General features: G+C 32.2%; 1 protein-coding gene across 1 annotated transcript in view; it reads left to right on the forward strand.

The window, feature by feature from the left end:
• Positions 1–12,510, forward strand: part of LOC100917022 (1-phosphatidylinositol 4,5-bisphosphate phosphodiesterase epsilon-1) — a 204,035-nt gene that overhangs the window by 23,537 nt on the left and 167,988 nt on the right.

The raw sequence follows: 12,510 nt of genomic DNA on the forward strand, positions 1-12,510 counted from the left end.
CTCTCACTGTAACAAGTTGCCTTTGCAAAATAAGCATAATAAGATACTTACTTGATTGTCTCAGGAAAATCAAGTTAAAGAACATATAAACATAAGCTCACAAATTGCATAGAGGTAATAAGTGCAGTCATGGGAATGAATAGGTGTTTGAAAGGCTAATGAATGTGAATTGTTCATAATTGTCTGGGGAAAGCAGTAAAATTGTCAGTCATTGGGTTAAGTGTTTTGAGAAGAGTATGTATAATATTGCTAGATTAATCTAGTGTTTTGTTCTGTTTTGATTAATTTATTTAAGTTACAATTGGGATGTAGTTTCTATAAAAAAATATGTAACTTTGATTTACAATTACTTTCTATTCAAAGTTGGTTTGCACTACACTAGAAAAAAAGCATTGCTTACACAATAAGTTTGTATCTTTGTAGCATTGAACATTGTTTATATACAGTATCAAGCTAATAAAAGTCATGGAGTAGACACTTAATAGCTATTTGTTTGAGTTTAAGTACTAAGTCATCAGTAAGTATGATTTATTCTGAAGCATATAAAATTGTTTAAACGATGAGGTTTTGGCCCTTTGTTTTCAATATCATTTAATTCAGAGAAATAAACCATTTTTACTTGGATCCTAAGATTAACCATTAGTAGCACAAGATCCTTTATGTTCACCTTTTATGGGCAAAACCCAATGTTTTCCATGACTATATGTGTTTTCTTTTTAAAGTTGATGCTCTTTGACCTGGCTGAGGTCTGGCGTAGGTCATTTTGTTCTAAATCAGAAATAATGTAGGAAGGTTTCTTTACAAGTGGTAAAGTTATTTTAATTGACATATATAGAACCCTTTTTTAATGGAAAAGGTTTGAAGATGTGATTATAATAACAGATGACAATGAAAAGATTATGTTCAACAGGAATTTAAAGAAAGCAAAATCCATTTCCTTTCCTTAAGATAAACACAAAATTTAAAAATATCAAAGTGTTTGTGATTTGCAGTCATGGTTACTATAATTCCAGAGTTTGCCATCTGTTCATATCCAATGTACAAGTCAAAGATAGAGCCAGTACTGCAAAGAGATAATTACATGTCTATTTGGCTACTGCTATTTCTGAAGTTGTTCATATGAAAACAAATGTACTTAAACAGCTCCAGCTGTATTTCAGTGTGAAAGTATTTAACTACAGGAATACTCTAAAATAATGGTAAGTTTTGTAAGGGTGACAAACTGCAAGGAATAGAAAAATATACTTTTTATAGAGGAAAAAACTATCAGATTGAAAAGCAGTCAGATGTCAATATTTTTTCTTTAATTGGTAGGGGGTGTACATTGTCATGCACAATATATAAAATATATGGATTTCTTATTATAGTAATACAAGTTACTTAGAAGCATTTAAAAATGAAATTGGAATGTATGTAGCTATTCTGAGAAGAGTTAAAATTTATATCATATGAAAATAAAACAGAACGTGTTTTTTACATCTCCTTGGAAGTTTGAATTTATCTATTAACTCTTTTTTGTCTTATTTTCTACCAACCCACAAAGAAAACCATGTTTTTGCTTTTTCAATTTAGCTGGTTTTTTTAATCCCCGTAAAGCCTGTAAGAATTACCCACCAAATAAAAGTATTGCCTCAATTATAATTTCCAAAATTTATAGACAATTATATATAAAATTGATTCACATCAAAAAAGGAAAGAACCTTAAAAAGAAAGTTATATTACAAAAATTACAGCTATCATAGGTCTGAAAATTTTTGAAATATTTCTTATTTCAAGAAAAACATTTCAATGAGATGTCTTCACGGAAGGTCTACTTTGTGGAAATTCTCAAAAAGGTAAAGTGTCAGTGTCTTTCTTTTTAATTCTATTTTTTAAAATAATGAACATTCCATTTTATCTTTTTATTATTTGAATTCATGTTATGTAAATTTTTAAGCCATTACTAAATGTATTATAATCTCTCTCTTTATACACGTACACACACATACACACACACATTTCTACATAGCCTATCTTGAATACAAAATTTCTGGTTTTTTAAAACCATTAGCTTATTTTACCGATTTATGTTTCTTTTAAATGACCTTCATAGACTGTTAGGCATTTAATAAATACTATTTTTAAAAATAGATCAGTTTTAGCAAAAAAATCAGATAATAAAAATAACACAGATTGAATGACTTCCTCAGAAAATCATCAGTTCTTGTTGAAAAGCAATTTGCAGCTCTGTATGAAAGCTAGTATTTCTAAAGCAACTTTTAGTTTTAAATAAATGCAATTGCTTATTCAGCCTCATTGCATATGTTTAGGGTTATACTATTAGAGAATTATAAAATTTTGTCACTGATCAATACTAGAATGGACAATAAAAGAAAATTATATTTCCTTTTAAAAATTCCAATTCAATGTATTGCTTTTCTATTTGTATCCTTAGCACTTAACATAATGCATAGCACAAAGTAAGTACATATTAATTAAATGCATTTTTATTATTATTTATCCATTATTTTTCTAGATGTAATTTTTATAATTTTCTTTTTCAAAAGGAAATTAAATCATTATTCTGACCCTAACTAATAATAATAGCTAGCATTTATTTTAGTACTTTAAGGTTTGTAAAGCACTTTAGAAACATTATCACATTTTATCCTACAGTAACTCTGGGAATTGATCGTATTATTATCCTCATTTTACAAATGAGGAAATGGAGGTACAGAGTAATTAAGTGGCTTGCTCTCAGGATCACCCACCTAGTAAATAACTGAAGGTAGGTTTGAATTTAGATCTTCCTTATTACAGAAACAGCTCTCTGTTAACAAAGATAGATAGTAACAGCCATTTTTCAAAGATGACATCCAAACTGTCAATACACGTGTGAAAAAATGTTCCATATCTCTTAATAATTAGAGAAATAGAAACTAAAGCAGCTTTGAGGCTCTGAATCATACTCATGAGACTGGAAAAAATGACAAATGTAAAAGAGGCTAGAGGAAAACAGGTATCCTAATACAGTGTTGATGGAGTTGTGGATTGTTCTAGTCATTCTTGAAAGTAATTTGAAAATATTCCCCCAAAGTCACTAAACTGACCCTTACTGATAGAGAGATCATAGAAAGCAAAAGAAAAAAAAGGACCTATATGCACATAAATATAATATTTCATTTTGCAGTGGTAAAGAGCTGAAAACTAAAGGGATACCCACAGTTTGGGAAATGATTGAACAAATTATGGTACATGTAATGCAATACTATTTTGTGGAAAGAATCGAAAAAAGACATAGTTTCAGAGAAACTGAGATCGGTTATCTGAATTTATGCTGTGAAGTGAGGAGAACCAGGAGAAGTCTTCTTTATACGATAACAGAATTGTAAAGACAAAAAACTTTAAAAGTCTTAAAAGAACCCTGGTCAACACGATAACCAACTGCAATTCTCGAGAATTCATCATGAAGTATTATACCCACCTCTCTGTCAAAGAGATGATGAATTCAACATCCAAAATGAAGTATAAATTTGGGGTTAGTTCAATGCAAAAATTTATTTTCTTTGTGTATATTTGTTACTAGAGTTTTGTTTTTCTTTTGTGCTTTTAAATCAGATTGAAGAAAAATAATTGTGTGATAAATGAAAAATAAAATACATTGAAATAAATCACCATAGTTCCATGTTTAATACTTTCAGAGCAAATTTTATAAGGTAGAGTTTATTTCCCAATTTTACTATAATACATTTCTGACCCCTTAATCTGTTCTGTCAGTTTTGTCTTCAAATTTGATTCCTTTTCATTCAATGATTTCATCTATACTTTGACCCAGATTAGTACAGATTATGTCTTCACTAGCCTCCTTTGGATCAGGATTTTACCTCCAGCAACCTCACATATCCTTTTTCGTCAAGGAAAATCCATATATTAAAAGAAACACTAAATAAGCAGAGTGTGTGGAGAAATATAATCAGGATGGTAACGATCTCATGTTTAAAATCACAAATATCATAATACATGTAATCCAACCTGTACCAGAACAAGAATCCCCTTTAAGAAGTAGTCCAAAATTGATTATCCAGTTTTTTCATAAAGAATCAAGTAAAAAGAAACCTGCTGCCTCTTTTTAAAAAACATTTTTATTAATAGTTTTAAATTTCAAATTCAATTGTTCCCTCCTTCATTTCCCTCCTCCTGAGATGGCAGACAAAAATTTAGATATAGGTTATACATGTACAATTATGTAAAACATTTTAGTCATTTTGTACAAGAAAACTTGAGCAAAAGAAAAAATGAAAGAAAGGAAGTAAAAATAGCATACTTTAATTGTATCAGTTTTTTCTCTGGAGGTGGAGAGTATGCTTCATCATTAGTCCTCTGGAATTGTCTTGGATCATTGTATTGCTGAGAATAGCTAAATCATTCAGAATTTTCATCAAACAATATTGCTGTCACTATATATAATGTTTTCCTGGTTGTGTTGATTTCACTATGCATCAGTTTATATAAATCTCTCCAGTTTTTTCTGAAATTATCCTATTTGTCATTTCTTATAGCACAATAATATTTCATTACAGTCATATACCGCAGCTTGTTTAGCCATTCCCTTTTTGGGCATTGGTGTGATTGATGGGTGTCCCTCTTCTTTGCTTAATTCTTATCCACTATGAAAAGAGGTGCTATAAATTTTTTTTGTTCATATAGGTCCTTTTCCCTTTCTTAGATGTCTCTGGGTTGTAGATCTGGCAGTGGTATTACTGTATCAAAGGGTATGCACAGTTTTATAGCCTTTTGTGTGTAGTTCCAAATTGCTCTCCAGAATGATTTCAGCAGTTCACATCAGTGCTTTAGTGTTTCAGTTTTCTCACATCCCCTCCAACATTCAACCTTTTCATTTTTTACATTACATTTGCATTAGACAATCTGATAGATAACTCTAATTGTTGTTTTTCCTTGCCTCAAATCAGTTCCCAATAGTTCTGCCCTTCTTAAAGTCGTCTAAATTTTCTCTTCCTAAATATACTTTCTAGCATTTTTCACAATTTCATAGCCTTCTGTAACAAAATGTATGTAGGGTTGGAAGTATTTTTATTAACAGAACACTAGCAACTTCTTGTCTTGCCCTTAACTAAGTTCAGTGCAGACAGAGCCTTCCTTTGCCAGCTTCTTAAAGGCATGTCTTTTCTTGGTTAATCTCTCCATTCTCCTCCTCACTCAAGAGTAGTCCTGCTAGTCATAGAAGTAAACTTATCTAAAGTATTCTTTGCTTATCAAACCACTTTCTCTTAATAGCACTTTTTAAAACTCCTTTCTACTTAGGAGAGGATCATGAGATCTTGGGTTCACATTGTTATTCTGCTTGAGAAGTTCTTGAAAATCACTAACATCTCTCTCCCCCCACCTCTCTGTCTCTCTTTTTTTCCCTCTCTCTCCCCGTTCTGTTTTCTCTCTGTCTCTATATGTCTCTGTCTGGCTGTCTGTCTCTGTCTGTGTCTCTCTTCCTCAAAACATCATAAGAGAGAAACAAACAAACAAAAAGGTGAAAATAGTATGCTTCCATCCTCATTCAATTTCTGTAGTTCTCTCTCTGGATGTGGATGACATTTTCCATCCCAAGTCTATTGGAATTGCCTTGAATCACCTCATTGTTGAGAATACTGGCTTTTCCTTCATAATAATAAATTTTAAATCTTACAGTAGTACTAATTAGAACAGAAAATAAAACATACTTTAAAGAACAGGAGAACTTTATCTTTGACTTTTGATTTTAAAGAGGGGGAGAAGGGAAGCAGAAGCTATATCTTTCTCATGAATTCTCTGTTGGGGGAAGGCCAGGGGAAAGCCCTGGCCTTGGGCTTTTTCATCTAGCCATGAAGTATAAGGGTGGCAGAAGCAATACAATAGCTTAGGCTGTTCTTCATTTCTAGTTTGTCACTCTAGCTTCCAGTCTATTTCTGAAAAGAATAAATATCAACTTAAGAGCAAGGAGTACTGATATATTTTCCTGGATAATCACAGGCACCATTCACAGAAAATATGCATCAATAATAAGTGAAGTATAAAGGATCACATGACAGGCTATTTGAGTGATGACAGGTTTAAATTCTGTGCTAAGCATAATAACAAATTTGTCTCAGTACAGGCGTATTCACAGAATAAAAGCAGATAGCTCCAAAGCAAAAATAACATAAACATTTAGAAATAGCAACATATGTGCAAATAAACAGCAAAATTATTCATTCATGATATTATTGTTCTGTAAGAAATGACCAACAGGATGATTTCAGAAAGGCCTGGAGAGACTTACACAAACTGATGCTGAGTGAAATGAGCAGGTCCAGGAGATCATTATATACTTTAACAACAATACTATATGATGACCAGTTCTGATGGACCTGGCCATCCTCAGCAATGAGATCAACCAAATCATTTCCAATGGAGCAGTAATGAACTGAACCAGCTACGCCCAGAGAAAGAACTCTGGGAGATGACTAAAAACCCTTATATTGAATTCCCAATCCCTATATTTATGCCCACCTGCATTTTTGATTTCCTTCACAAGCTAATTGTACAATATTTCAGAGTCTGATTCTTTTTGTACAGCAAAATAATGGTTTGGTCATGTATACTTATTGTGTATCTAATTTATATTTTAATATATTTAACATCTACTGGTCATCCTGCCATCTGGGGGAGTGGGTGGGGGGTAAGAGGTAAAAAATTGGAACAAGAGGTTTAGCAATTGTTAATGCTATAAAGTTACCCATACATATAACCTGTAAATAAAAGGCTATTAAATTTTTAAAAATTGTGCATTCATGGCTAGTAGATTAAAGAAGCCACAATATTTTTATGACACCTAATAGCAAGTAAACAAGCAATAAAAATAATAAAAGTAAAAATATTCATTAATCCAATGGACACAGGCAATTACATTCAAAGCATATATTATGTGAATAAATACTTCAATTATCTGCTGATTATATTATTATTTTTTCTAGTTCCCCCTGGAATAACACAGATCAGTCTGGTCATTGTTCAAATGAGCTTAGCTCCCCTATGATCTACTGATCTATCTTCTACATTAGAGCCTAGTTGGTGTTATGGGCTAGTTATATTTCTCATAAGTAGTCCTGCCTTCTAAGCCTAAATTTTTAGAGGTTCTAGCTTGGTTTGTAGTGTTATTATACTTTGTAGAGTGTGTTTTGTACCTTAGGAAAATAAAGTTCCGGGCAGAGGTATATCCAAGTATAGAAACTGCATCTCAGGTGAATCTTTCTCCATTGTTGAACTGGTTGTTGGATTGTAATCCAATACATTCTCTTCTTTACTTCAAATATCTGTTTTAGAACCATTGTCTAAGTCTGATAGTCTTTATATGGTAGACAGACAGCTTTGCTTTATTTCTTTTTGTTTTTTGAGTCTAAGAAATAAATGTCTATCAGTTTCTGAGATGTGATCATTAGGAAGTCTTACTAATTTATCTATAGGCAGTAAGTGATTGTAATAGGATTGTTCTTCCAGGACCTTCATTTATCTCACTGGAGCTATTTTATTAATAAGAAAGTTACCCATTTTTTAATTAAAGCTTTTTATTTACAAAATATGTATGGGTAATTTTTCAACATTGACCCTTGTAAAACCTTTTGTTCCTAATTTTCCCCTCCTTCCTCCCACCCCCTCCCTTAGTTGGCAGCTAGTCCAATACATGTTAAATATGTTAAAATATATATTAAATTCAATTTATGTATACATATTTATACAATTATCTTGCTACATGAGAAAAATCAGATCAAGAAGGAAGAAAAAACTGAGAAAACAAAAATGCAAGCAAATAATAACAGAAAGAATGAGAATGCTGTGTTGTGGTTCATACTCAGTTCCCATAGTCTTCTCTCTGGGGGTAGATGGCTCTCTTCATCACTGAACAAGTGACACTGGTTTGAATCATCTCATTGTTGAAGAGAGCTACATCCATCAGAATTGATCATCATACAGTCTTGTTGTTGCTATATATAATGATCTCCTGTTTCTGCTTATTTCACTTAGCATCAGTTCATAAGTCTCTCCAGGCCTTTCTGAAATCATCCTGCTGATCTTTTCTTATAGAACAATAATATTCCATCACATTCATATACCATAACTTATTCAGCCATTCTCCAATTGATGGGCATCCACTCGGTTTCCAGTTTCTTGCTATTACAAAAAAGGGCTGCCATAAACATTTTTGCACATGTGGCCTCTTTCCCTTCTTTAAGATCTTTTTGGGATATAATCCCAGTAGAAATACTGTTGAATCAAAGGGTATGCATAGTTTAAAGTTATCCATTATTTCTACAACTAGCTATGGGGTAGCTTTTAAACTGATCTGCTAATCTTGTGTGTTGTGATAGTAAGCTTTTTTTACCTTCTGTCTCTGCTAAATGATATACTGGTAGTTAGGTAGTAGTTAGACATAGATCTTACCCATATGTAAAAAGGAATGATATAAAATATTATCCCTAGTATAGTTAATTCATGTACTAAAAGAGCTATAAGTTGTCTTCACAGAGATTTTTTTTCCCTTAGTTTCCTTAAATTGGTCATCAGTATGTAGTTGAAAAATATAGGTATGGTTTGCCTTAAAGGTCATAAAGTATAATTCTAGACTAATGACATCATTCAAAGCTAGTATTATCTTGAGCATAATTCTTTCAGAATCTTTGCCTTTATCTTAATGGATCCTAGCAAAAAAAAAAAAAAAAAAAAAAAAACCCATATTCTAGAAGTATGTCTCTCATATTCTTTAGCAACTGTGAAAGCTTTCTGGTTCCTATTTGTATGAGTCTGCATACTTGTAAAATGGTTAGTTTACATTAATAGATTGTTTATATTCTTATTATTAAATTTTCAGAGATAGGAAGTCACTGAAGATATTTTCTAAAAGTTTTCTAGTAGATATATTGCAATACAGCACAAATTAGAACTATTTTTCTTCATATTTGTTATTGACATCTGTAACTGTCTTGGGCCAATAGAATTTATTTCTTATTAGCCCTTGGATCCTTTCTTGACAACTATGTCTAAAGTCATCATATAATTAAAGCTTTTATATCCATAGAACAATATGAGTTGTGTATCAACTATTCCTCCATACTATTTTTGAAATCAGTGATAGTCTGCTATAATTTCTGTCATCATCTTAACAGCAGGGGCCCTCAATATACTGACACTGGAATCTTTTAGCATCACTGGCTCTCTTCTTGATTTGTTTTCTTGATTTGATTTCTGGGTTTGTTCTTATCTGATTTTTTATTATTTATTGATCTGGAACAAAAATAGTACTCTCATGCTTGCAATGTACTTCCTCCTCACTTCTGCTTCTTGGCTTTCTTAGTTTCCTTCAAAACTTGCCCTTTGTCCAACTGAAAATGTCATTTCTGCCTTTATTTTTGGGCACTGAGAAAAAAACCCCAATTTTTGTCTGATCAGGGCAGAGTACAGAAGCAGTGTCATCTCCTTATTCTTTGAAGCATTGTTTCTCAGTGCAGCCCAGAATTGCATTAGCTTGCATTAGCTTTTTGGGCTGCCACATAAAGTTGCTGACTGACATTGTGTTTGCAGTTTATTGAAACCTCTGAATCTTTCCCCAAATTATCTAATCCTGATCTCAAGCTTTTATTTCTGAAGTTTATTTTTCAAACCTAGGTGTAAGACTTATTCCTGTTGAATTTTATATAATTAGATTCCACCTGCTGTTCTAATCTTCTTAAATCTTTTTTGGATTCTGTCCCTATTATCAATTGTGTTAACTATGCTTTCTAGCTTTGTGTCATCCTCATATTTGATGAATATGCCTTTATACACGTCATTGATAAAAATATTAAGCCCCACAGGGCCATGAATAGATTCCTGGGACTCTTTATACTGACGACTTCCTGCCAAATTGACATATTGAATTACTACAGTTTAACCATTTAGCCAACTCCAAATCTGCTAATCATTTTATCATCCAGTCTTCATCTTTTCATGTTTTACATAAGAATAACATGCTATGTCTTATCAAATAATTTGCTGAAATCTAGGTAATTTATATCTACAACAGAATTTATGGCATATCAGTAAAAGAAACATATGGGTAGCAACAATAATAACAGAGTTATACCATAAATGAAGAAAACAAACATTAGAATGATCTGTTTGGTGTGTGTATATATATATATATATTTTTTCCCCCATAATGTACATTCAAATTCAGTGAGAAATTTTTATCTTGTGACCAGAGTCATCTCCAACCCCTCCCTAATTTGAGTATTTTATGAATGCTGGAGAAAAATATAAACTATTTCTGGTTTTAATAAGGATCAGGAAAAGCAGATGTGGGAATGAGAAATCATTGCAGTTTCTTTAGATAAGTTATATGATTCAGTGAGAAGTTGTTAAGTCACCCAGGCTATTCATTTGTGCTCTAAGATTTCATTCCTGGAACTGTATTAATGAAGGAAAGAAAGAGAAAAAGGATAATAAGGATGAAACTCTCTTAAAATTATGTTGCCTGGAAATTTACCCTTTTAATTGGAACAAATAGCTATCTTCTCAAATTAATGATTCATGTCTAAAGCTATGTCTAAATACTTTTTATTCTTTGTGTTTGAATAGCACCTGGAAGCATGTTTTGGAAGAAGGAGAAAGCACTCTTCCTTTCACAATATTATCTATATTGACTAGTTTTAAAGGAAAACTGAAATACTTTAACTGGTGACCATCATAAAAATTAAAATATTTTATTTTTTAAAAATAATTACTATATTTTTACTTTTACCTAGCTATGTAAGTCAAATCCAACTTCCACAAACATATGAAAGTGAAGTTTCTGTTTTTATCTTCTTGATAGAGGCAATTAATCTAGTTCAGTGAGTATAATCTTAATAAAATGAATGCACAATTGTAATCACTGGTTTCTTGAAAATCACCTGAATTTACGAATTTCATCATTCATCAAGTTAATGATCTGAATAGTTTTGTTGCTTCCTCTAGAAAGGGAGAAATAAAAGTTCTATAGGCAACAATGTTGCCATTTAAGAATGGTGAGTAAATATTCAGAAATCTGCCCAAACAATATATGTGGAGACTTTTCTTTTTCTGGATCATTCTTCAAAGTACTGTGGAAACTGCTTATATTTTGTTCTCTAAGAAAAAGTCCCAGCATGGCTGTCTTCAATAATAAGATGATTCAAGCCAGTTCTAATGGCCTTGTGATGAAGGGAGCCATCTACACCCAGAGAGAGGATTGTGGGAACTGAGTGTGGTATACAACATAGCATTTTCACTCTTTTTGTTGCTGTTTGCTTGCATTTTATTTTCTTTCTCATTTTTTTCCTGTTTTATTTGATTTTTCTTGTGCAGCATGATAATTATATAAATGTGTAGCATATATTGGATTTAACATATATTTCTACCATGTTTAATATATACTGGACTACTTGCCATGTTGGGGAGAGAATGAAGGAAGTTGGGGAATTGGAATACAAGATTTTGCAAGGGTTAATGTTGAAAAATTATCCATGCATATGTTTTGAAAATAAAAAGCTTTAATAAAAAAAGAAAAAGTCCCAGGCTTGTTCTGATTGGACTAAAAAGTTTGATAGAGTGGAAAACTAGGTTTTCACTTAAAAGTTTAGAAGAAGAATTCTGAGGATATAGAGTCTAGCTATTTATGTAAAAGAGCCAATAGAAGAAGAAGGAATTAATATCAATTATCTATGTATTACCCACTCTGGGTTCTTTTTCTTATCTTCTACTCACAGTCGCAGGCTATATGCCCAAAGGATGACCAACCTCTTCTTAGTGTGATAGAAATCTCAATTGATGTGCTCCCCATTGATTATCCAGTTTATCAATTAACCAGCCTAAATCAATTTTATTTAAAGGCATTTACTAAAGTGGTATAGGAAGTCCTCAAGTATAAATAATTCCCTCTTTCCCCTCCCGAAGAAGAAGTGAACTCTCCCTTTTATATACCCACTCAATCTCTGGAGAGAATGAATGAATGAAACTTAAAAATGATTGCTACAAAAATGTACTTCTAAAAGTTTCAGAAACTCTCCCACATATACATAAAGGAAAAGGTGTTCAAGTTTAAGGAGTGCTTGTAGCGAAGTAATAATTCACAGCCAGTGGCTGAGTGCAAATTTCTTTCTTCTGTATCCTTTATTGAAGCATCCCTGAAGTGATTCCCTGTTGTAGGGTCTGAAGCATGGTCAGTTTGTTCTTGGTATTGTAGAGCGAATGCTGTTAACCCCAGCTATTCTGGACTCTCTTGCTGACATCAATGGAAAATCCATACCTTCCAGTTTTGAAGTTTTTACGAAGTGGGAGAGAGAAATATCCTCCCAGATAATTCCATCCCAAAGACTTAACTAGAATTGCTGTATTACTTTCCTTGGATTTTTATCCAAGACTCATAGGCAAATGTGAAGTAGAGTGAACCAAATTAAGTTTCTGCCCTATATAAAAGAAGACATTGGGAGGAATTTGCTATTTCACCAG

This window comes from Sarcophilus harrisii, chromosome 2, assembly GCF_902635505.1.
Source record: "Sarcophilus harrisii chromosome 2, mSarHar1.11, whole genome shotgun sequence".
NCBI lineage: Eukaryota > Metazoa > Chordata > Mammalia > Dasyuromorphia > Dasyuridae > Sarcophilus > Sarcophilus harrisii.